The sequence below is a fragment of the Centruroides vittatus genome, unplaced genomic scaffold (genome assembly GCF_030686945.1).
Source record: "Centruroides vittatus isolate TY-2023 unplaced genomic scaffold, ASM3068694v2 contig_630, whole genome shotgun sequence".
In the NCBI taxonomy this organism is placed as follows: Eukaryota; Metazoa; Arthropoda; class Arachnida; order Scorpiones; family Buthidae; genus Centruroides; species Centruroides vittatus.
Genome location: NW_027122387.1, coordinates 1,402,370 through 1,427,502, shown reverse-complemented (window position 1 = coordinate 1,427,502; position 25,133 = coordinate 1,402,370). Strand labels below are relative to the sequence as shown.

General features: G+C 28.6%; 1 protein-coding gene and 1 long non-coding RNA gene across 2 annotated transcripts in view; one reads left to right on the top strand and one right to left on the bottom strand.

The window, feature by feature from the left end:
• The window catches only part of LOC136979676 (voltage-dependent calcium channel type A subunit alpha-1-like), a 445,853-nt gene that overhangs the window by 114,996 nt on the left and 305,724 nt on the right, over positions 1-25,133 (bottom strand). The gene's annotated exons all lie outside the window — the stretch shown is intronic.
• On the top strand, positions 3,693-6,435 carry LOC136979684 (uncharacterized). Its single transcript, XR_010881423.1, has 2 exons — positions 3,693-3,736; positions 6,337-6,435. It is a non-coding gene; the product is annotated as an uncharacterized lncRNA (long non-coding RNA).

Below are 25,133 nucleotides of genomic sequence, written 5' to 3'. Positions count from 1 at the left end.
CTATCCGAGCATCTGCCGGAATTATATGTGGAAAGGGTTATTATTGTAAAAACGAGGAGTGTTGGAAGTGTAAAGGAATCCTGCAAAGTAAATAAACACGGGTGACGAGAACATAATTTTGTGTTATATTCCATTGTGAATCACTCACCACGTGCATATCCTACAGTATACATAACCAAGTAAGTATGATGTATTTCTGCTTGCCTTTCGAGTTCGCTCGATGGGTCTAACTCGAGACTACCAATTATGTGAGTCATAGTAACACAAGTGAGTTCAATGACATCAGTTTCAGTACAACATGAAAAACCTGAGACTAAGGGCCCTGGTTTATAGTTCTGTATAAATTTCTCAAACTTTTCAACCATTTCATGTAATCTTGCTCTCATACTTCTGTACTTTCACCATAGATTTTATTAAAAATTGTTAAAAAATCTCTCAAATGTTGTCCAAATTATTCAGCTTTTCTTCTAACAAGTTTCACCAATAAGAATATTTTTGTTTTCAGCATGTACTTTTTAGTATCTGGATACTCATATGTACAGTTTCTTTTCTGTTCTAACTCGAGACTACACAACTCCCGCCTACCTTGCAGTCACATTGCCAGTTATTCCACCCAGACCTCTGAGTAAGTCTTCATTTTCAGGCATATTTAATTCTTGATATAACCATCCATGGTTATTCACAGAGACGACTGGAGTTGACTACTACAGCCACAGCCTTTAAAATGATCCACTTTGGCATAAATTACTTAATATCTAATTGTTAATAGTAGCAAAAAATAGCAAGATTAATTATGGCAATCATTTGGTTTATTATCAATACATTGGACTTAGTGATATATATATGCATATAAACATAGGTTTGTTACATTTTGAAATTTTAAAAATTTAAAGTGCTAATATTTGATTTGTCAATTTGCATTTAAGATTGTTACTTTAGGTACAAAATCATTGTTAAAATTTTGAATTTCGTGTTATTACTAAAAAAAGCATAATTCTACATACTGATATCAATCTTCAACTTTGTGATAATATTGTCAATCTCCTGCACATAATCAGACATGGAATAAAGTCTTAGGATCTTAAACTTCAAATTAGTTAAATGAGATCTCAAAACTACTTTGTCTTATAAAAACACTGAATGCATTGATTCTATGGGAGATAAATTGAGACAAAAATAAAATTCAAGTTAGCAAGAATTTTGAATTAAGAAAGTTTCCTTTAACTAGAGTATACTGTATTGTAAACTTTAATTTCAAGTTCACTTACATTTAGAGCGAGATTCTAAAAATGTTAGTTAACTTAGAAATACCAAATATATCTTAAATTTAGGGTATTGTGCAGAATAACGTAACCAATTAAACAATGTTTGCTAGTAAAACTGAAATTATGTGAAACAATTTATGAACAACATGATCGCAAAACAAAGAACACAAAATACTAAACCTAAATGCAATCTATAATAGAATGATGTAGAGTAAGAATGGTTGAATTTAAAGATAAGAATGTTTGCCAACATAAAAAGTTTTTGTTGAATTATTGGTTAAAGCTATTATTGATAAATCTTATTTTATTTGTCTTTTTTTACTTTTTCTTATAATAAAGCAATTTCTCTTGGATAATAAATACCTTCCTATGGAACAAATCCAAATGATAAAATAAAATATAGCAAATATACAATATAACATTAGGGAAAAAACAACAGTAAAACACAATAAAAAGTGTACTATAAAGATATATAAGAAACAATGAATTTAAAAAAATGTAATTGATAACAATATATGATATTAATGTATACTCATGTATCCAACTGATGATCTAAATTAAACGACATCTTTCCATAAAGAACTCGATATTACTTGAATATCATCTACTGTCTCCAGGGCAAAAAGCACTATCTTAAAAAAAAGAAAAATATATTGAAAATCAAGTTTCACACTCGGTATCAAACCTACTTATTATCCTTTATCAATACCATACAATATCTAGCATGAAAAATGTTCTGTAATAATTACAATACAGCTTTTTGCCAGAGAGTGGGTGTACTTAGGAGTAACTGCACATTCACTGAACACACACATTAAGGAGCTTTTATATTTTGTCAAAGAAGACTACCTTCCACTGTCCTGGTTGTGTTTGCTTCCAAAAATGATGTACAAATGTATCTTGGTGAAACTTATATACTACTTCCTGTTCAGACTGGGTCCTTTTAAAACATCTTTAGAAACTATAAATTTATAAGACTTACACTAGAAATGCAGCCATAAAATATGGAGATGCAGACATTTTCTCTACAGCTTGAAATCAATATTTGAAATACTTTTAAAATAATCATTGCATTAATAATAATAATTAATAATTGCATTAATAATCAATAACATGCTCTTTGCTGACCAATGAAACTGTATTTCTTTCTATTCAAAAATTATGTTCTATCTCATTTTCAGGTTAAGTTATAACAGAATGCTGTTGTAACTTAACCTGAAGATGTTGGTTTAAAACCATCAAAAATATTTGTTCAGTTTATTAAGTTTTCGTATTTCATTCAGTTTATTATTTGTTTCTTCCTACTAAATTTTTGATTTCAGTACATTTATTTTAAATGAAAAATCCTATACTTGTTTCTTAGAATTATACATTAAATTAATTTGTCTGATTTGTATAATTAGCTGATGTAAAAAATACAATGTTCAATAATTTAGGGCATACTTGGTAACATAAAAGTACATTAAATATGTAAGTGCTTATAAACAGATATTTTCTTTAACAAAAAATAATACTCAATTTTGTTCATAATACTAATAAATGTTTAAATTCTGTGATCAACTTTTCGACAACATATGTAGTCATTATTTCAAATTCTGATGCTTTTGTTCAGGTAATAAGATGCCAGTAAACTAGAGGTAAAGCCACCATAAAATAAAAATAAGTCATAACTGATTATGATATTTCATTTCTTAATTGGAATGATTATTTAAAATTTATGTAAAGCTTGGACTATTTTCTATCTTGATGAAATATTTCTTTTGTATGTAGAAAATATTGTTACTGCAAATAATTTATACATTAAGTAATGTATCTAAAATATTTAACTATCATTTCTGCAACTTGGAAGAATAAGGGCCAATATCAAAGGCAAATGTGTCTATGACATTAGCCCTTATTCTTCCACGCCACAGATTTATTCTGAGTATCTTTAAGAAAATACCACTCACTAATTTATGCAGTTTGCTTAAGATACCAATATAACTGAGTATCTAACTCATTTGGTATTGCCTGCCACATCAAACAAGTTAGATATCCTTGAATTACATGATTATTTCTTTAATATATAAAAAATTCAGTTTTAAAGACTATTGTAATGTAAAAATTAAATTTTAAAAATACATTGTTTAATACAAACATACAAACAATTTGGTTACTTCCAGTGCAAGTAAGTTAAACTTGTCGGAAATTGTTCACATAACCAGTTTTACTAGTTTAACCAGTTACATCACAATGAACAAAGATTGCACAAAAGATTACACAACTTGTTTAAAGGAACAGTATTAGAAAGTGGGAGTAAAACGAGGTCACCATGACTAACAGCTCACTAAGAGTTTGTCGTAAGCACCACCAATCTTTTGTTATGCAACAGAAAAACTTTATAAAATCGCAACACAATATGATATACACATTGAAATTACATTTACCAACAACTTCAATTGTTGCATTCTCACAATATATTCATGTTTTTAGTAAGATAACTTCTTAACATCCACTATTAGCTATTAATTATGGTAAAAGTAGTAATAACTTATATTTAAATAGATATTGAGTATTAGTTACTAACATACAATGAGCAAATATTTATTGTGACATTGTCACAATGCTGGGCTGCAATTCCTAATCATATTTAATATAAAATATATGCTGGTCATGTATCTAACTCCTTTCAGGGGAAATTTTTGAATTGAAATAACATGACTTCCAGTTTCCGTCAGAAGTTCGCATGTAGTTAATCGGGACCCCCCGTCCTTTAATTTAAGCTTTCCATAACTGGTCTTGGCTTTCATCTATCTAACTGTTCTTGAGATTAAGGAAGGATGGACAGACAGTGGGAATTTATAGGTCTACAATTTTTTCAAATTGCAGCCCAATAAAATTCTAATAATTTTACTCACATTTAATAATTTAAGCTTAATTATTAAATAAATTTTAAATGCTAATTATTTAAAACAATAATTTCATCAAACAGTGTTTTTTTTCTTGAAATGATCTAAAATTTTCTTAAGAGAAAATATTCAATGAACACTGTAATAGTCAATCAATGTTAATTAATTTTTTATACTATTTCATTTTTCATTACTCAAAAACTCAATCAACTTCTATTTTTAAAATTGCAATTGTCATTAAATATTAGTAATAATTTTAAAAAATCATAAAAATATGTTATATAGTGTCTAATATAATTTTATTAAAAATATATAATATAAAATATATAAAATTTCCTTATTAAGTAATTTTTATTATAACTTTTAAACTATTGAATGTTGAATAATAAACAAATTTAATTTTTTACTATTTATAAATATAATAATAATTATTTAAAATATTTTAATAAAACTGCTGCATGTGATTAGCCTTTAATAGATTTTATTTCACTAAACAATATGTAAAATTAAAAAAAGACAATGCTCTTTTTCTAAAAAAGATACTCCCAATATAAATATATGGTGAATAGAACATATAGAATTTTTTTTCCTGAGCAACTGCTGGTAGATACTATGTACAGTACAGTACCATACAGGCTATCAAAACTTTTTATGCTATATGCTGGAAAGGCATACTGGCACATTCTGCTGAAATTGATTGTATATACAGAGAAGAGAACATTCTGTTGTCAGGAAAATTTAAAATTTTATGTAAATGTTAGATTCTTGTAATTTATATCAAATATATATTTACTTTATATAAATATATTAATAATACATTCTATTTCATAGTGTATAATAATACATTTTACATTCTATTCGAAGTGTTGGTGATTAATTTAACTGCTATTTTCTCATACTGTAAAATTATTGTCATTATAACATCACAAATACCTTTAAAATCCAGTCTAACATTCAATAAAAAAATATATATAGACACACTAACAAATGTTTTCGATCCTAATCAGATCATCAGGTCAAAAATAATCAGGCATTCCCAGTGTACCAACCACCTCAGAATACTGGAAGTACTCGAAATTCACAAATCAAAAATTAAAGGCACGTGCATAAACTTCAAAGAAGAAAAAAGTCTATTGTACACATGGCAAAATTTTTACAATAAGCTGGAATAATCCAGTAGTTACATAATGCGGGATAATCCAGTAGCATGTCTGAAAATAAAACTTTTTCAGACATGCATTATATTGTTTTGAGTTTTTGCATATTTTTATTTATTTATTTTTTCTTGTGTTTGCTATTAACAAATTTATATTAACATAATTATCATCATTTGTATAATTTTCTACACTTTATGTGAAATTTTCAAGTTTAAATTTGTATCACATTCTTCTAAGCATTCCATGGTTAGAATATTTCTAATCTAAAGAAGATCCAATTAGGATCAAAAATATTTTTCAGTATATATATATTTCTCATCTTCGATTAAATGTTGGCCTAGATTTTAAAAGTATTTATGATGTTATAGTGATTAGACATCCAGTTTAAGAGGCTACCATTATTGTCATTGTCACAATGTTTTGTCTCATTTAAGTGAAGTAAGATTTTGTTACTCTAATCTTCCAGTCTACATTCTACTAGCATTTACAAGGGTAGTAATATCTAAGAAATTAATCAAAGTTCTAGAAATTAAGACATTTATCTGACAGATTACTTCCTACCTACATACTCCTAAATATTGGTACCAACTTTCCAACCTGAGGGGTTTTTGAGTTTAAAGGGTTGGAAAATATATATATGTACATAAGAGGCCCTTGAAGAGTTCTATCTTTTTTACCCCTATGATATTGCAGAATAATTCTTGTTATATAGTACAGTTCTACAAATAAATAAATTATTCATGACCATATAATATAATATAATTGTCAGTACCAAGTTCATAAGCCATAAAATTCTCAACCTTTGAGTCAGCCATTTTTGAATTTGAACAAAATATATATTTCTTGAGTATAGAACCATAAATGGCTAACTTTAAATTTTGCAGTTTTTCAATAACAGAGTATTTCTATTATATTCAATATGTTCTATTTGGAATCATACGTAGGTACGTAAAATTCCAAATGATTACATAAATGATTACATTTTCTGAAAATAACAATTTCATACTTTTTTATTCAATTTTTTAGAACATGTCAGTCGAAGACCTGCTGATGAGGGGCCAACAGGTCCAAAACACAAAGATATCGTGTATGTGTTCAGGTGATAAATAAAGACTGTTTTTCTGACTTTGTTTACTTAATTTGCAGAACAATTATCCAGTATAATAAGTCCTAATAATAGTTAAGTCCTAGTTGACAATTTAAGTTGAAATTAGAAACAATTTCATAGTTATCCATTTATGGTTCTATACCACAATTTCCAATCCTTAAATCTCAGAATTTAGTATACCTCAGAACAAGAAATTGGTAAGAAGTAAAGTGAGATATAATCTTTCAAATTAATACCTTAACTTTTAAAAATTTGATTAATTTCTTGAGTACTTTCCTTGTTAATCTTTCCTTTAACTTAATTATAACATATATTTTCTAACAACTAGTTCTTAAAATTTCTTTACTTATATTGGCCTCTCCTAGTGTTTTCTCATAAAATTTGGTATATAAAATATGTTCAAACGTATTTATAAATTTTATTTAAATAGTTATTTAATAAATAAAATAAGCTAGATGCAATAATGTTATATATAATTTAATCCTGTCTTGAAAATTCTTCAGTCAAACATATGACTTAAAATACTTTATTTGAAGCATAAATAATGAATAATAAATTTTATTTTATATTATTTTTATGCTTTAATAAAAACATGTTAATTAAATTATGTAACTGAAATTTCCTGATTAAACATATTTTTCTTTTAATTAGAAAATTATATATCTTCTCATCTGTTCACAAAAAAAGCAGAAAAATTTTTATAAATAATTAAATCGAACAAATTTATGAATCTAAAACAGAACACATTATTATTATTATTATTATTATTATTATGTTGGGTTAAGTGAAATATACTCGGTTAACACCGGTGGCTGTGTACTATGCCGGACCAAAGTCAAGGCATAGTAACCAAAACAGAAATTAAAGTGTATCAGTGTGTGTGTCTGTATTCAAGAATTTTCTCACAATATGACATGTATTCAATATAGTGGCCTTCTGTAGTGTGATGTATGTGTTTCTATTCAATTGTAATGTGCCCAGGCTTTTGTGTAGTGTGTGTGGTATGACACCTGTAGAGGAGAGAACAACAGGTACAATAAGCACCCTATCCATCCTCCACAGATGCCTTATTTCCTGGGCGAGTTCTGTGTACTTGCTAATTTTTTCAGTGCATGCGTTTTGTATATTGTGAGTGTTTGGAATGGATATGTCTATAATGTATGTGATTTTATTGTGTTTGTCAATGAGTGTGATGTCTGGTCTGTTGTGGTAAATTGTTTTATCTGTGATTATGGCTCTGTCGTAGTACATTTTGTGCGTGTTGTTTTCCAATACTGTCTGTGGAATGTATTTGTAATATGGTTCGTGGATGTCTGCTAATTTGTGTTTCTTTGCAAGCTCTTGGTGTATTATATTTGCTACTTGGTTATGTCTGTGTAAATAATCTGTCTGTGCCAAGAGCTTGCAACCAGAGGTGATGTGTTGTATAGTTTCTGGCATGATGTGACATTTTCTGCACGTGTCATTTGTCATTTGTGTCATTTGTGAGTGTTGCTTATTATTATTATTATTATTATTATTATTATTATTATTATTATTATTAGAGCTTTACTATGAAAGGATTAATATGTCTATTGAAAAATAACTGTTAGATATCTTACAGCTTAAAAATACAGGTATACCTCGAGTTATATGTCGTTATATGTCGTTTGTCAAAAAAGTATATGGAAGAATAAAAATCAAGTTTAAGTCATTTTATTCGACTTTACATCCGTCCGCCACAAATATTGAAGTCGTAATATCACTAGAAAAGCGTTAAAAGCACGTAAAATCATATTAAAACATGTACATTTACAGTAAATGTTAATATAATCATCACAAATCTTAGAGAATGAAATATGAAAACATCTGTGTTTCTGTGTTGTCGTCTTATTTAGCAGTCTTTAAGTGCTCATTATTGGCGTTTTCCACCGTAGTTTCGACTTATGTCGTAACTACACAAGTAAATTCGACTTACGTTGCCTCTCCTGGAATCAATTACTGATGTAAGGCGAGGTATACCTGTATATCCTTTTCTTTTAACAGCTTTTATTTCCATATTTTTAAAAAAAAAACTTATCTTAAACTTAGTTAAAATAAAACATAATTGATAATTTTAACATATAATAATGTATATACTTTATATTGATGGCCTATAGTGAGAACCTCATAAGTCATGAAATTTCTTTCTGGCTTGTATGTCCCTTAAAATCTGAAAATACATATGCTTTAACAATAAAAACCTATTAAAACTATTGTTTTTAAACCATTAAATTGTCCAATTAATTGGGATAAACAATTTTAATTGTCAAAATCAAAATCTTTTGTTGCATTTTTTCACTTTCTCTCAAATGTTGCAAATGTGGCATTACAAGTTTTTCACTCTAGACCATTGATGTATGACAATAAAAATATATATATGTATATATGTATGTATTATTGTTTAAATAGAAAAGTAAATGGTTTGGTTTTATATTTCTTAGTGAAACAAAGGCATTTTGGATCTTACAACACCAAAATTTGGTACTATATTTTATATAAATATTTAGCTTGTTTACTTTTCTGTTATAGTTTGATGCAAAATGTCTTTGAATGGCCCACAATTTCTTACACAAAGAATCCTTCACACAGATTAAAAGGAAAGTTTGTTTTGTTAGCCCCCTCAATTCCCAATCTCCCTTTCCTTGCTACCTGATCCATTATATCTTGCAACCGTGACAATCATGAAAAAATGAAAACAAACACAGATAATCAAACTTTTTTTCCATAACTATCTATACTAAATGTAGATTATTTCATTAAAATTACACTGTTATAAAATTAAAGATTCAAAGATATTTTCTGTGAAGAATTTTAGTGCTTTTTTGGAAAATTGTCTCAAAAATTAATAAAATTTTAAAGTATATCAAGAAGTTTGTCATAATCAAAGAAAATGAAGCAAAGATTATAATACAATTTTGTTCAATTTTAACTTTAAAATGCTACCAATCCAATTGTTAAATCAGTTTGCTTTATTCCATTAGACTATATATTAAAATATAAGATATAATCTTAATTTTCATGTGCTCTTGAGTGAATAATAAAAAAAACTACATAAATATTCAAATTTAAATCAAAGAAACATTAAGTATCTCTTTAATTCATTGTACAAGAATTTTTCCCAACTTCTCAAGTAGATTCTAAATGTTTCTTGACCTATGATGTATTGTTTGATATTAAATGCTTTGGAAACTTCTCATACACAGTTTTTATGCAGAATATATTTAAATATCATTTATGGATAATGTATTAGCATCAAGCAAACAAATAATCTCCACTTCATACTTTTTTAAGTTTATAACTGTTACAATACAATTATAATGAAACTTACTTCTTATAATGCATTATACATAATGAGAAAAATTCTAATAGAAAAAATATATTTGATTAGACAAATTTACAAGTTAGAAACTGCAATATCATGACAAAAATATTCAGCTTTTTCTTTTGTCAATAAACTCATAGTTCTCAAAATGATAAACATGTCTTCAAAATAATTTTATAAAACAAAATTCTTTGAGGAAAAAAAACCTATATTTTCATGCTTATAACACACATCTTATATTTCACAAAAATTTCTATAACAAAAAATTTTCACGTAATCCATCCCACCATATACCTGACACACATGAAACAATAGCTGCTCCATATATGTTAATTCATAATTTACAATTTAAAACTAGACCATCATCTTTCAAATTTTCTTTTGAACACAGATAGACAGGTTATAGGCATGAAAATACAGTAGTTAAATTATTTTGTGACATCATATATATACATACTACATTAAATATTATATATTGGGTTGTTCGGAAGGTAATTTTGTTTTTATTCGTGGGGAAAAAAATTTTCTTATAATATATAAATATTTTTGGATTTTGTAATGACAGCTGCACAATATGTTGAATTGATAAAAGTCTCTTTAAACTGAACAATTGCTTTAAACGGTAGACTTTCTTACAGCTTATATAGGCTTTGAACACTTTTATTGTTTCACTACATATGCATTTCGGTCCAGTGTTTTTCTTCCTGGTCCCTCCTCAGTGCCCTAGTTCTCCTGATGATCTTTTACACCTGTACGGTACTTTTGCGTATCTGTTCTCCCGCATATTTGTTGTTGTTACACATTTTTCGCAGTGAGTTACCTCGGTGCTGTATTAGTGAGTACAATGTGTAACAACAACAAATATGCGGGAGAACAGATACGCAAAAGTATCGTACAGGTGTAAAAGATCATCAGGAGAACTAGGGCACTGAGGAGAGACCAGGAAGAAAAACACTGGACCGAAATGCATATGTAGTGAAACAATAAAAGTGTTTAAAGCCTGTATAAACTGTAAGAAAGTCTACCGTTTAAAGCAATTGTTCGGTTTAAAGAGACTTTTATCAATTCAATATAAATATTTTATTGAATTACATATTGACCATTTTGGTCAAATACCTGTTGCCATCTTTCTGGTAGTAGCATGATTCCACATTCATGAAAGTTTTGATGTTTGCTTACAAAAAACTGATTCAAGTGATTTTTGGCATCCTCATTTGAAAGTAAATGTTTTACTGTTTAAAAAAATTTGTAAAGACCGAAACAAGTAATAATCTGAGGGTGCCAGATCTGGTGAATATGGTGGGTGTAGTAGCATATCCCATCCAAGCTGTAAGTTTCCAAACTTGTGTGAGATCTAGCATTATCATGTTGAAACACTACACTTTTTCTATTGATCAATTCTGGCCTTTTTTGTTTGATGGTATCACTCAATTTGTTCATTTGATGGCAGTACACTTTCAAATCAATTGTAAAATTGTCTGGTAAAAGCTCCAAAAAAAAAAAAAAAAATTCCCTTAAAATCCCGCCAAAGAGAGCATCTCTTTCTTTAAGAACATGTGGAACCCATATATCAAGCTTTGAAACAAAACCTAGTCGTTTCAAGTGATCACAAATGGTTCAATTCGAGAAATTTAATCTCTTAGTGATTTCTCATGTTGTTCGCTTCAATCAATACCTTTACAGTTTAGCTGATGAAGACAAAAGTCTTCATCAGCTTCAACTGGCCTTCCAGAACATGGTACATCTTCAATATCAAAATTGACAAAATGAAATTCTACGAACCAGTTTTCGCAATGTTGTTCTCTCAACACATCTCCATAGCATTTTTATTTTTTTGGTAATAAAAGAGCAAAATATGCCAAAAATGTTGTTTTCGATTTTCCACATTTGATGACACCAAAAAAAAAAAAAAAAACAATTGCACAGAACCAAACAAATCTTTTTACAAATAAGTCTTGAAATGTCAGTTGTCAAAATATATAATGACAATATGGTTTAAAATGAAATTGGTGGGTAAAATTATAACTAATTCCTCTGGTGGTATAAAATGAAATTACTTTCCAAACAACCAAATAGATCAAAAGACATTCTTTAAAATTAAAATTAGGATATATTAATATATTACAACTAATAAAAGTAATCATTTTAGTGTGATTCAATATATCTTCACTTAACTATTTCAGTTCAATATTAACGTTATTTTAATCACATTACTATTAAAATATAATTAACATGTGTTATATATTTTGTCTACAAGAACTTAGCCTATTAACAGGACGTATTGCACTGGTGTTTTGGCTTTAGCAATCGAGGAAAAACTTTTTGAGAGAAAACAAACAATCTTTATTGATCACCTTAAGGTCCGAAACACAAAGAAAGTGTGTAAAGTGTGTACAGGTATAATACAAGATAATCAATAAAGATTGTTTGTTTTCTCTGAAAAAGTTTTTCCTCGATTGCTAAAGCCAAAACACCAGTGCAATATGTCCTATTAATAGGCTAAGCCCCCGTAGACAAAATATATAACAAATAGAAAATAAGGACATAGAGGCATATAAATTAATTATAATTAACATGGTTTAAAATATTCTTAAAACATTAATGAAAATAACAATCAATACATGAAACAAACTCCAGAAGTCTATCAGAAAAAAATTTTGTGTTTTAGTTTTTGATTTCCTAATATTAATGTGTTTATATTATCTTCTAGTTTAAGAATATACATACATATGCATCTATACCAGTGTTTCTCAAACTTTTTGGACCGTGACTCCCCTTCTGCACTTAAAAATTTCAAAGGACCCCCGAAGAATGAGTATGTGTCGAAAAACATCCCGGAGGGAGGGGGTTAGGCTCGTATTTAAATATTTATATTCTTTTTATTATTTATATGTGCAATTTATTTAAGTAAAAATTATTTTATATAGTTTTTTATTTCTAAACATGAACCCATAGTAAATTTATAAAATATTTGAAAAAAATTGATCTAGAATCAATTTTTCAGCGACCCCCCAAATATTTTTCACGACCCCCACTTTGAGAATCACTGATCTATACAGTAAATAAAAAGTTCTAAAAATAGGTTTTTGTATTTTTAAATGTATTTAAAATATAATAAAAGAGAAACTAAAAGTTTATTAATAATTACTATATTGTATTATAACAATACTAAAACCATGACTAAATTTTTTCAGCAAAAACATAACCATGAATATAATTAATTATATGAACTGTTTCTTCAGATATCATTATTACATTTTCTTAATTTTTTCTAAAATTTAATTTTTCTTTTTATATTAATATATATTGAGAGCCATATTTGAAAGGAAATATGTACAGTATTGTATCATATCATGGAGTAATAGTGTATAAATACTTACAACAAACCATATTTTCAGATGTGATGATAAATTTTTAATTGAAGAAGAAAATTTTCATACATCTATCTTTTCAGCATCTTTAATTTCAAATTTTTTCAAGAAGTATAAACTTTACAAAGGTAGTAATTTTCAATTTTTAAAATATATCATTTTTCTGTATATTACAAAAGTTTTAAAACTAAGTCTGGTTAATAAAACCTTACTTAAGAGCATTGAAAAAAAAATAAAGCTTCTTCTCTATAAATGATGACTCTAAATCAGCTCTAAATCATAAGTATTGACAATTAGATAAAATTTCAACAGTTTTTTGAAATAATTTATTCCACTTTTCATGGTATCCAAGTTACTTTGTAAGTATTTCTACATATAGTTAAATAAATTACTTTAAATTTGGATTAATTTTAAGAACAATCAACATATAAACCAATACACAACTAAAATAATTGAGCATTGGTTCTGTTTAAGATGACAATTTATTTTTTCCTGTAATTTTTATAAGTCTGATGTTTATTTTTGTTTAATCATACACGGATGATCATTTTATAATGTAAAACTTTTCTTAGAATACAGTGGTACTTTAGTACTCAAACTTAATTCATTACAGAAGAGTAAGTGCTTATCTGTTTGAATACCCATAAGAAATAAGAAATAATATAAATTAGATCAATCCATTCCAGACCCCAAAAATACACTTATAAAAGGATTTTAACTGGAATTTAACACAAATTTAACAAGAAGTTTACAAGCCTAGCATGAATGAATCTTAAAAAACCTAAACACAATAAATTGATGAAATAAATGTAAATTTATTCTCACTTTACCCATAACTTTAAAGTGTTGAAAGTGTACATGGAAGATGGTGAGAAGGGGAAAATATTATTGTTTGGAACACTGACATATTTCTTTTGTTTCAGCTGAGAATACCCATATGCAATACAGAGTCCCAAAATATGCCTATTAATTTTAGCAATAATTTTGTCTGAAGAAGACAACTCTAGATTTTGTCTATTTTATTTTTAAATTAGTTGCTCACTTCTATCATAAAAATATTTTAAATTTAAATTTAAAATAAAAATATTTTTTATTAATTAAAAATTTGTTCTAGCAAGTCGTATTAGTTCAGCCAAGTACTGAGCAAATAATCAACTACTGAGCAATTTTTTTTACTTGAATATGCATTTGAATACCGAGCGGTTTGAGTTGGAATCAGTTTGAGTACTGAGGTATCACTGTATATCATCGTACAGTTAACAATCTTTTATTTCTCAATCGGCATCTGCAGTACTGTAAAAGTCTGCAAGTTACATTTTTGAATATGCTATATTCAAATATATACTGTATATATATATTTTTTTTATAATCATGGAGTAGTGATTTAACACATCCTTTTCTGTAATCCATATTGATCAGAGACCAAGACAATCAACTGTTTTTTATTTTTATTTAGCAATGCATTTCAAAAAACGTTTTAATTATAAAACAACTTTTTAAATTTAGACTTTCATAATTTAAAGCTTCTTGATGCTAAAAACAAAAATTTCAGGAAAGTTTGTATAGGTTTAATAGAATACAACAACTCACACGATTGATCTGCCAAGGAGAGGATTTTTAATGATAAACTGGTCACTATTAAGGTGCTAGGCATATGAAGAAAACCACGAAAACTCCACATGGCTAGCCTGTTGGTCAGGTATGAACTCACAACCAACTGGTCAGATCAATGTTCACTGGTTTCATCCACTCTGTTACTGGTGAGTGAAAGCTTGAGCAGATAAGCTATGTAAGCTTTCTAGAAATAATTTTTAAACAGAAACGTATAGATATCGAATAATGCAAGATATACAGTTCATTTCAAAAAGTTGTTCATGTTTTTAGCAAGAACTGTTGTCTCTAGATAGCAAAAAAGTAAAATATATGTAAATGAAAGCTATAATGAAATGAAAATCATATTTTTTTGTTATGTATTGTGGCTAAGAAATATGTATAGTAAAGGGACAATCATGATTTTAAAGTGACTGCAATAGTTATTATTAAGTAGTTACAATAATTTAGAAATTTCTACATCAAAAATATATACTAATAGGAAAAAATTAATTAGTAATATTTAAATAGTATTATAAATAAAATAATAAAATTTGTTTATTTCAAATTAAGTAAATTATAGTATTATCGATAATAAATATAATTACAAAATCTCTACAAAACTACTGGTATAATTAAGATAAATAACCACAGCTAGATGTAAATACCAATAAACCAGCAAAAAATAAAAGCAATAAAACAAAAACAAACGTTTTCTTCCATTTTAAATGCTCATCCTCAGGTTTGAAAAATGCAGATTTAAATGAATGAATTTTTTAAAAATAGAACATAAAAATGTATGTTCTATTTTTAAAAAATGCATTCGTTTGTATCTGCATTCTTTGAACCTGAGGATGATCATTTAAAACCGAAGAAAACTTGTTTTCATTTTATTACTTTTATTTTTTGCTGGTTTATTGATATTTATGTTTAGGGGCTGTGGTTATTATTATAATTATAAATAGTGAAATAATTATATTGAAATAGGGTAATAAAATAAATGCAAATAATATACAAAGTAGAGTCGAAAATAAATGGGTAAAGAACAATATTTTTATTGTGAGAGTTGATATAATAAATTATAATACATTTCTTTTGAAATAATGGCCACTTGCTATTGTACTCTTTTGTTAAAGTTGAAACCATGATCAGAAACACTCCTAAAACCTTTTTTGGACATCTGTTAAACAGGTTATAATGTAAGCACTCTCAAATTTCTTGATGACATGAAGTGATATATTTTCAGATACTCCTTTAACCTTGAGAAAAGATAAAAATCTACTGGAGCCAAACCAAGGGAGTAAGGTGGCTGTGGAAGCACTGATATCTCATTTTCCATCATATTTATTTTTGTTTGACGTCAAAGGTTTGATGTGCACTATCTTGTGATTACCATGGAGAATCTTATATATGGACCTCTGAAATATCCAAAGCATAAATCAGATTTTTTATTAAATGTCAAAAGTCTTCATCCAATGTTTTCTCAAATTCTAGCAATATTTCATTTTGCAGTCACTGGACTACAAGAATATGGGTCTTTACTTCTTCCTTGTCTTCTTTGAATGCCGTGCACTATTCATATACTCATGTATGGTGAAGTCATTGTGTCAAAGACATTGTCTTCATCATACATTAGTATATGAATACAGTTCTTAACAGTTTTTCTAGAAGTTATCTCAGTCTTACAAGAAAAATTTAATGTAAATCCATAGTTTCCTTTTCATTGCTTTAAATTTTGAAAGCAACTATCTGACTTACTATTTTTTACTGAAACAACATTCTTATATCTCACTACACCTTTTTAACACAGTTTGTCAAAAAATGTTATTACATTCTTACAACTGTAGCATGTGAAACAGTCAAATTGCAAAATAAGTTAGCATTGCAAGGGTAAAGTAGCACGAAAGACCACTGGGAAGGGATACATTGCTGGCTCCTTCTGATCAGTCTCCTTCAATATAGAAAACCAGAGCTTTGAATAAATATGATTTGGAGGTATAAATTAAATTAATGACTTCAAAACTAATCTACTTTAGTCAGCTAAAGAAAGCAAATTTCTGGAAAAATTTAAATTGTTTAAATTCATGCAGTATTTGTATAATATAAATCACAGTCAGTAAAGAGACAACTGTATACACCACCTAATGCTTTCTGAGAAAAGTTGTTTGAGTCAAGCAAAAACACAGTACCTGTATTTTTTACTTGACATCTTTGATATATTTGCACCTTTGTCTAGAAAATTTCAAGGTGTCATCACTCTTTTACTGGATTTGGCAAATCCTATTGAAACAAATCTTCTAGGAATTGAAGAATTATGACACATTTGGCCATAATTATTCTACTTTTAAGAAACGTTTTCCTGAGTAAAGCTATAAAAGAGTTGTTCTGACATCAAATATAAGAGTTTTGCTCACGTATTACTATGCCTTAGGCACATGTCATTATAAGTAAAAAATGGTTTAAAATAGAATTTCTTAACCATTAAAAATAGAAAATTTTTAAAAAACCTTGACTATAATGGTATGCTGTTGTAAATATTTAACATGTCATAATAATGTATTTTGATTGCAACTTTTCTTATCTATTCTTAATATTAATTTGGTGCCTACAATACAAAAACAAGGTAAAATTTACAAAATTTTCATTTCTTGTCATAAATATAAACAATGTGAGACTTGCATATAATCACAGTAGTTTTCTTGTTTTTTGTAAAATCTTGCAGACAGCACTTGATCTGTTTCAATATATAGTCATTTTAAATCACAGACTCAGTGCAGCCACATTACTCTGTGCAAATGCTATCACTTATTCATTATGAACAGTGAGAAAAGTTCTTATACTTTTATCTTAATAAAGGATGACCTTGTTTATGAAAACTCAAAAAATGCATCCGAAGTCTAAAGTTACTTTAAAAGTACTCATTCTACATTGCAAGGATAGTCCTCAATGCTACACAGAAAATGAAACATGTAATTCAGTTTCCAAGATTGGCTTAACAAATTTTTGAAAAGAAACTCACTTGTAAAGAGATGAGTTACAAACAAGGACCAAAAAATATCAACCAATGCACCAGATCTAATAATAAACAAAAAATAAATTTTTTGTTTCTAGTACTGTTTAATGATAAACCAATGTTTAAAGACAAACATTTTCAATCTAAGCAAAATCTTCCTCAGGTTTACATAAAATGGAATGCATTTTGGAATGTTAAACAATTTAAAAAAAAAAAAAACAAATTTCGAATACATAAGATACACAAAATAGTGCAGTATCAACATAACTACAGGTAAAATATAAGAAAAAGTATAAAATAAACATTAAAAATTAATGTATCCAATATATTATTACAATGACAATCTCTCTGTGCTTGCATCATTGTTGTTCCCTCTTTAAAGTTGATACAGTGGCCTTTGTTTTCCAATAATTTACCAGATACATTGATTTTTAATATTTTTAATGTTTATTTTTATACTTTATCTTGTCCAGATGTTCTTCCTTCCATTTCCCCCTCATTTTATTAATTCACTGTACCAAGTGACAGCCTACCTAATAAATATACCGTGAAGTATTTCATATCTTTTATTTTAGTGGATTTCACTAATTCATTTTAGTGTTTTTTGTGTGTTAATTTTTCTATTTACCAACTGTTTAGCAAGTTTTAACTTTTATGTTTTACAGGTATATCCTTTTATTACATTTTTAATAATATTTTAAAATTACAGTAAAACCCCGCTTAACGCAGGGGATGTATTCCTAGACGACAAAGTGCTAAGCGAAACAACGTTAAATGAGGTCATTTTAACATAGAGTAAATAGGAAAAGGAGAACACGTGACCAAAAATAAACAAATTTTACTATAACTTTAAGTTATTCTTATATTATTGATAATTTGCATAATAATATATGTTAAATAACACAAACATATGCACACAGAAATGTAAAGTTCATATTTTGTGATGAAGGTCCTGGCTTTTCCGAAATTCTTGCTTTTTGTGATAAAGTCATGTAGTTTCATTTGTCGCTATTTTTTCTTTTCTTAAGCAAATGTCGGTAGCAGAAGACTGCATCCAAAACGCCTTGTTTTGCTTTTGCACTCCTTTCAAAATCTGGATCATTTGTTACAATTTGATCAACGATTTCAGTTACATTACCAAACTTTTACTATGGAAATCTGTAGAGAAATTCTTTGGGGTTCTTCATTTTAAGTGTCACAATTTTCCAGTTCTACATAAATTTCTTGTTCTGCCAGTTCTTGAAGGTCATCATTGGTAAGGCTCTTACCAGAAACCTGTGGTAACTCCTCAATATCCTGCTCGTCTACATCTCCTAGTCCCGTAGTATCAATTAGGTTGACAATTTAGTCAACCTACTGATACAGCAAGAGGCTCTTCTCATTGAGAATTCTTAGATACTTCCATCCATAACTTCTTCCACACTCCATTCATGCATTTACCAGTTAATTCTTGCCAAGAGAAGTCGATATTTCCTACGGCTTCCATGATGTTATATTTTTTCCAAAATTGCACAAAACAAACATAGATTTAAGGAAAGTACGATGCTACGATGAATTGCCACCTTTTGCCAATTGGTTCACGTATGGGAATAATCTTATTATATACGAATCAATGAAATGCTGCATTAATTTAAATCAGCATAAATTTTGAGCATTTTTTAGGCTTCGAACAGACCACATTATATTGAATCAGTGTTAATCGAGGCAGCGTTAAGCAGGGTCTTACTGTATTTTATTACTTAATTTTTTATTTTATTTAGTTTTACTTGTTTACTCCTATTTTTTTATTAAAAAAATTTTGTTACTCTAGCTATCACTAATAAATATATCATTTCAGGTAATCTAATTTTTTTTTGTGTTTTATGCACATGTAAGATAATAAATTGTTGTTAATTATACTGTAATTTATTTTGTAGTTTTATCAGATATGGACTGCAAAGGGACTGCAAAGTATAATAAGGACTGCAAAGGGGGCAAAATCTCAAAATGCATTTCCTTTTTATATAATAAAGTTTTCCATTTAGTTTAATATTAACCACTTCACTCACCTTTTTTTGATATTCTTCTTATCTTTTACTTCAACATTGTTGATATATACAATATACCATTTCCAACAGCTGTCTTCAATATTTCATATAGTTTTCTAAATAATTAAACACCTACTCAAAAACCTTTAAATAGTGCAGCCAAACTTCTAAATAATTTTCATAGTTTTGTTAAAAAAATTTTTGATTTAACTCTTTCATATTTTATGAAACAGAGTTAAATCAAAAATTTATATATATTGTTTAGTTTTTTATACTGCTGAACAAATCTGTTTAGCAACACAAATCAGCACACATTTCTTTAATATATTTCATATAAAATAGTGTAAAAGACTTGATATTACATTGCACTTGATATTACATTAATATGGTGAAGATATTGAAAAACATGTAGATGTCCAAAAAACAACTGCTGGTAGCAAAATGATTATGTCACTGACAAAGAAATGAAAAAATATGGGTATGGCGTGGAGAAATTACAAAATTGACAAGCATTACAGCTTCAAATATGAGTACTGAAAGGTACAGTGCTTTTTGTCAATGATGTGGATATGCAAATGATCCAATTTAATAAAAAATACCAAACACCATTAAATAAAACAGTACTAACCTAATAACCATATCAATATTAATCTAAACCTAACAGCACATTCAACTACTCTGCCATTCCATTTGTGTTGTGCAACAAAGCATTTACCTGTTGTATTTGACAAGCTATTCCGGGATCCCACTTGATATTTTGGAATGCATTAAAAGGTAATAGTAGAGATTTTCATATGCCACAACTTTGTAATTGACAACATGGCCTTATTTTCATTAAGATTACAACAGATTACAACTGCTCTCTCAAAGAGAAGTGCTGGAGGACAGAAATTTTCATCATTATTTAGCACATGCTCAACAAAATATACATTGGCAAAAGGTCCACACTGATTGTCCTACTAGTTTTTGAAATAACTGACAGGAAAGAGACTTCTGTTGCCGTCCTGTTTATACAAATGTAACTCTAAACAAATGTTTATGTAATGTGTATAGGGACAGACAGATTATGGAATGTCAAAAAATAGGGTCAGAAAATATCTTAAAATGCTTTCTATTTACTGATAGATCCTCAGTATCCTTTGCATTAATATATTTATATTCCCTGGAAGACTTGTAAATTACTATGAGTCCAATCCTGCTAATTATGCATAAATATGACAGTCTTATCAAAGACGCTTCATGTAGGTCTATTGTGTATTCTTTGCAAGACAAATGCTGCCAATAAAGTGACCAGCAATCTCTTTTTGATGGTAAATTCATGTTCTTTGAGTCTGGCTTATAACAACGTAGCATCAACACACTCCAAATTATTTTCAAACCTATCATCTATCTTCAGTGGCGTGCCGTGACATTTGATGACAGGGAAGCTGTTTCTGTAAGAAGCCGACTTCCAGGGGCAATCAGTTAATTGCGCGTCAGTGATGGTCTAGAGCAGTGGTTCTTAACCTTTTTATACTTGTCGCTCACCAAATATTTCATAATTTTTTTGTGACCCCCATTTTTTAATAATAATTTATATTTGATAATTTGATAATTTATCTATAATAAATTGATTTTTTTATTATTGCTTTATTTTTTATATAATAAATGTAAATCATAATTTTATTATTTCATTATCTATTTAAATAACATTCAAACTTCACAATTAAACATGAAAACTCATTAATTTTTAACAGAAAATAAAATAAGAAACATGTCGATAAATCGATCCAATGTCGATGCTAAAACTAAACTAAAACTAAAACGCCCACTTGTGGTAAGGATTTTGCATAACTTTTGCAAAAATATTTAAATTTTCAAAGCCTACTATTTTTCCTAATTATTTTTAAAATTCCAAGCATTAATAGTTTCTTAAAATTGCTTTGGAATAAAAGAAGTAAATACTGCGGTGTAAGTAGCATATTTACATTTATTTCTTCTGTACTAACAAAGTTGTATGTAGGAAGAAATACAAAATAAATAAATAAAAACTAAATAGGAAAACTTTATCTTTCTTATTTCACTTTTCAATACGATATTCGGATTATACATCAATTTTCTTTTTATTATATTCTGAAGGAAATTTTGCATAATTTGGCGGCCCCCGGCAAACTTCTTATGGACCCCAGGGGCCGCGGCCCCCTGTTAAGAATCACTGGTCTAGGGTCCATTCGTATTCATTTGTTCGATAAGCCAGTAAAAACTGTAGACTTCTCTAAATGTATTTTTAATATCACAATTACATTCTGAATCGCTAGCCACGATATAAGGGCTAAAATTAAAAATAAATTATAAAAACTTACTCGGTGAAATAAAATGTGCGATGGATATACATACCTGGTACAATGTATTGTTCGATTGTATTAATATACTTTTAAAAAAAATTATAATTAAAATATAGCTTTGTAAAGAAATGTACATAAAAATAACATAAAATAGTCTTTACTTTTTAAATCTTAAAACGAGTAGCTAATGGATGGAACTAGTGCCGGTCCAGGTAGGTGTGTAGTGAGTGTGTGCGTGCCAAATCCCGAGGGTGCCGATACCGGTCAATGTCAAATGCCTCTTTTGTCGCATCACTAGTATATCTCAAAGGACGCCACAGGGCTGTTGTAAATTTTAAACGTTTCTCACCATAGCTGTAAAAATCTAACTATGTTAAACTTAATAGTCATTCGTTTTCTAACTAATTCGTTTTAATTCCAGGTGTACACGGAAATCAGTTTCCCACTGTACTGAGCGAGTGATTGGTTCTGTTAAGCTTTTGTTGAAGTAAAATTCTGGCTCTTTCAACAGGGTTTTATTTATGTCCCCATTCCCTAATTTCTTAATTATTTAGTCACTTCTTAAGTAGAAATAAGTCGAAACCAGTTACTTTGTACCTGAATATCTGTAGTCTTGGGAAAACAGTGGAAAGACAAATTTTTATGACAACGGATATATAAATCGTAAATTTAAGGAAAATAAATTCTAGAGCTTTTTTTTTTTTTTTTTTTTTTGTACCATTGTATGTACTGTACGTCTCATTCATTAAATTTGGTTGTAAATGATGCTGCCAAAGTAACAGTTAATTTTTAACACTGTACTAGAATTGTACACGTTTTTTTCTGCATCCCCTTACAGATGGGACATACTAAATCGTAATATCACCGGTTTAACATTGAAATCCGCAAGTAATATAAGATGGGAGAGCGGAATAAACGCAGAATAAATATATCAAATATTTTAATGGAGGTTTTTTTAAACTCCTGTCAACTATACAGAACTATCATAAAAACGTGCTAGTAAACTCCTATCGGTTGGGTTGTTATAAATCTAGTCTAGGGTGGGCAACCCTTTTTATAACTCGGGCCAGAATAAATTTTACGTTTTTTTCCGCGCCGTAGTAGTTAATTGACGCCTTCTTGTGACTCGTAATTTTTTTAGTCTGCAAATATGAAATAAATAAATAAAAAGTTAATTACTACATTTATTTCTTTTATTGTTTTCGAAAATTACAAAAAATTGGAAAAATAACTAATTAATAGTTATTTTTCCAATTTAATAATCTATTAAAGATCTCGCGGGCCGGATAGAAACTTTTCGCCAGCCATAGCTGGTCCGCGGGCCAAGGGTTGCCCGCCGTTGATCTAGTCTACTCATGATTCACATAATCGGGCGAGAGCGGCCGGACATCTAGTAGGCAGGTGGCTAACAGCCCACAACCGCTCCGGAATATAAAGCTGTACTCTTTACGCGTGTGTCGCTTCTACCAGCTAAACCGGGTGAGGTTGGTGCACTGTAAACCGCATGTGCTAATGCCTATATAATCTGGCTGATTGGAGACTGACCCGGTTTCGACATTCCTTCCGCCACCGAATTATTCGAATATACAATAGCAATCTTATCGTTTTTTTCACATGTAGTATAGAAATTTGTAAAAGATACATAATGCAGTTATAATAAAATATTAATTTTAATTAATTCAAAGTACGTTAAAATATGAAAATTTATATTTTATAAAATACAAGGGAAGGTCATTGGAAAGTGGAATCGGCGCTTCCAATGACGGCACGCCACTGTCTATCTTCAACTGGAATAGTGTACACCAGGAATTCCCAATGGGGTCAATATAGACTCTTGGGGGTCAATGGAACTCAAGGAATCAATTGGGGTTGATGGAAAAAAATTCAGGTAATTATTGTATTTTTTTGAGAATTTTAGATAATTTTCAAACAACAACAATGATGTGAGAAATTCATTAACTGATTTAGTAAGTTACTTCACTCTCTTCTCAAACTGCACTTAATTAAAAACAATCAAACTTCAAATAACTTATTATTATGAAGCCTTAGATTATAGTGGAATGGGAATGAGCAGACATAATACAAAAGATTCAAGACAAAAGAAATCTTAAATATGCAGAGGCAAGGCAAATACACAAGACCAACCAGGCAGGATAAGCGATAAACTTCAGAGAATCAAGTAAAGCCTCAGCAGCATGGAGAGCAGGTGTAATATGAATATTTTAGTATAAAAAATGGATGGTTAAAGAAATAGGTACAGTTGTTGCCTTATTTTATGTTATCAGTTTTGTTACTTTATTCATTTATTTATTTTTTATATTTATGTTTAGTTTATGTGTATGTTTGTATATATCATTATACTGTACGTATTGTAATCTATTTACGTATTGTCAATAGACTTTCGCACTAAATTTAAATGTTTAAAGGCATTCCAAAATGTTTTTAAACATTCCAAGTTTCATTCTGGAGAAATCAGAATCATTCAATTTTGTGTCCTGGTAAATCAAATGACTGAAAGCATTTGAAGAGTAATAAAAAGAAAAGGCTGAATAATAAAAGGTTGTTTATGAAGTAAATTACAATCAAACTTCATATCACTCAAAATCTTGGAAAAATAACATAAAAATTTTAATTTAAATTTTAAGGGGGTTGATTGAAAAAAATATTTTCTATATGGGAGCGAATGGAAGAAAAAGATTGGGCTGTTCTGTCCATTCTTTTTTTGTTGTTTCTAAGGGCAACTCTATATAGAGTTGCATAACGTAATTTGGTATTCATATTGCTTGCAATGTCCTTGTGTATTGCTTTCAATTTTTTGTTGTACTTTGTGGCTGTGATTTTGTCTGTTCTCTAAGGATTTCATCATAATTTTTTTCTCAAGAATCTGTTGATTATTTGTTCAACAATTTTCTTAGAGTAACTGTGTGTATTCAAGTTCCTTTTGTTTACCTAGAATGTCTGAACAATGAGTATATGTATATTGTATTAGAGTGGTGAAATCCAAGAGTTTGTAATAATATGGATCAACAGAGCTTACTGATATAAAA